Source organism: Pipistrellus kuhlii, unplaced genomic scaffold (assembly GCF_014108245.1).
Source record: "Pipistrellus kuhlii isolate mPipKuh1 unplaced genomic scaffold, mPipKuh1.p scaffold_m20_p_8, whole genome shotgun sequence".
In the NCBI taxonomy this organism is placed as follows: Eukaryota; Metazoa; Chordata; class Mammalia; order Chiroptera; family Vespertilionidae; genus Pipistrellus; species Pipistrellus kuhlii.
Genome location: NW_023425584.1, coordinates 53,864,392 through 53,866,845, shown reverse-complemented (window position 1 = coordinate 53,866,845; position 2,454 = coordinate 53,864,392). Strand labels below are relative to the sequence as shown.

Sequence of the window (2,454 nt, the reverse complement as noted above, 5' to 3'; positions counted from 1 at the left end):
ATAAAACTGTTTTACTGGCCTGGCTGGTATGGTTTAGTGGTTGAGCTTTGACCTATGAACCAAGAGGTCATAGTTTGATTCCTGGTCAGGACACATGCCTGGATTATAGGTTCAATCTTCAGAATGGGGTGTGCAAGATGCAGCAAATCAATGATTCTCTCTCATCATTGATGTTTCTATCTCTCTCTCCTCTCCCTTCATCTCTGAAATCAGTAAAAAATATACTTAAAAATAATAAGGAAATAAAACTGTTTTATTAAACTGGTATATAATGTTAACAGATCAGTAATTATCTTAAAACACATATTTTACTTGGATCATTTGTAATCATGTGCTTCAATGTGACTATCAAGATTAAAATAAATCTAGCCTCAAAAAAATTAGAAGATTCTCTATTGTTTATATTATTCTTTCTAGATATGTTTTATTTCTAGACAACATATACAGAAATGAAGTGGTAAGAACAGTAAAGAAGTAATGTGTTATTCTACATTTGGATTTTTTTTTCTCCTTTTAAAAGAGAGTATTGTTTCAGAGAAGAACTATGATCACCTAGAATTTGAACAACTGCTATAAATAGATGATCCAGAGCTACTTCTTTTGCCAAGGTAATGTGATTTCTCTTTTCCCTCTGGGCTAGTTTCATCCCAATTCTTTACATTTTCTTTTTTGGTAAAAGTAGATCTTCTTATTGTGGGAACTTCTTATTGTGGCTGCTCTTAGTTGGGGGCTGTCCCCCACTTAAAGCAGGGAGATGGTGTCAGCAAAAAAGACAAAAAAAGTCATTGGAATTGACAAGGCTCCAACTTGTTATAAAAAGTGGAAAGTATGTGCTAGGGTACAAGCAGACTCTGAAGATGATCAGACAAAGTGAACCTGGTCATCCTCACCAACAATGTCCAGTCTTGAGGAAATCTGAAACAGAAAACTATGCCAGGTTGGCCAAGACCAGTGCCCATCACTACAGTGGTAAAGAGATTGAATTGGGCACAGTGTGTGGGAAACACTACAAAGTATGCATGCTGATTATCATTGATCCAGATGATTCTGATTTCATTAGAAGCATGCAAGAATAGACTGGTGAAAAGTAAATCATGCAAAATTTGTTCTTTAATAAAACTGGCCAGAGCTTGGCTTTAAAAAATAAAAAAGTAGATTTTCTTCTTGAGGCACTAAAACCCTCAGTTTGTTTTTATGAACTATCATAGACTTGATTTATGGAAATAATTCAAAAGATTGTAGTAAACATTTTTTTTTTTTTTTTTTTTTTTTTACAGAGAGGAAGGGAGAGAGATAGAGAGTTAGAAACATCGATGAGAGAGAGTCATCGATCAGCTGCCTCTTGCACACCCCCTACTGGGGATGTGTCCGCAACCAAGGTACATGCCCTTGACCGGAATCGAACCCGGGACCCCCCAGTCCCCAAGCCGACGCTCTATCCATTGAGCCAAACTGGTCCCGGCATGTAGTAAACATTTTTAATAGGATAATGGGGAATGTTGCTCAGATATATGATGACAAATATTTTATTGCTTTTTAAAAATGATTTTTATTTTATTTTTCATTTACAGTTGACATACAATAGTATGTTAGTTTCAGGTGTCCACCCCAGACATTATTTAAAAAAGTGATTATACCGTCAGGGCACATGCTCTGGTCGCAGGCCCAATCCCCAGCAGGGGGCGTGCATGAGGTAGCCAATGATGATTCTCTCTCATCATTGTTTCCATCTATCTCTCCCTCTAAACTATAAGTTTAGACTAAAAAGTCTAAACTATATGTTTTGGTTTTCTTAATGAGGACCAAAATTAGATTAAACACCTCTGACTCCTTTAATATCACTGCTTCCTTTTTTTTTCTTCTCTCCCCCAAAACACCATCATACCCCATTTCATATCTATTTAACATTTATAATATGCCAAGAACTACATAAAAGACAAAATTCCTTCCCTTGAGATAGGAACTTAAAGTATCACTTTATGTTTATTGTGGGTGTTTGGGGAACATTTTCTCTATTGCAGTGAAGCATTAGTAGGAAATATAAGAGCTGGTATCTCTACCTGAGTATGGGGACATTTTATGCATATATTACACAAGCTGCTTGTGAACAAAATGGTGAGCAAGGGCCTTTCCTCCCACTGTCTGCAGTGCTGAACTTGAATTTGGTAAAACATTGGCAAAAATGGGAATCGGAAAAAAAAAAAAAAATGGGAATCGGGTGTGGGTGGTGGGTGGGTGTGGGTGTGACAGGACCATGGCAAACAGATCACACATCCGATGTTCTAAGAGTGGGAAAGATAAAAGCAAACCTTCATAGCTGGCCTACTACTGCCAACTGGGCTTAGAGTTGATGGTACTTATAGATAGGCCACAATGTTCTCCTGTCGAGTATATTAGTAAACAACCTCTTAGAGCACCAATATTTCATAAGGTCACCTTGTGCTCGTGGTTAAG

General features: G+C 37.2%; 1 pseudogene; it reads left to right on the top strand.

The window, feature by feature from the left end:
- Nucleotides 1-580: 580 nt before the first annotated feature.
- Nucleotides 581-1,143, top strand: LOC118711324 (annotated as a pseudogene).
- The last annotated feature ends 1,311 nt before the right edge of the window (nucleotides 1,144-2,454 follow it).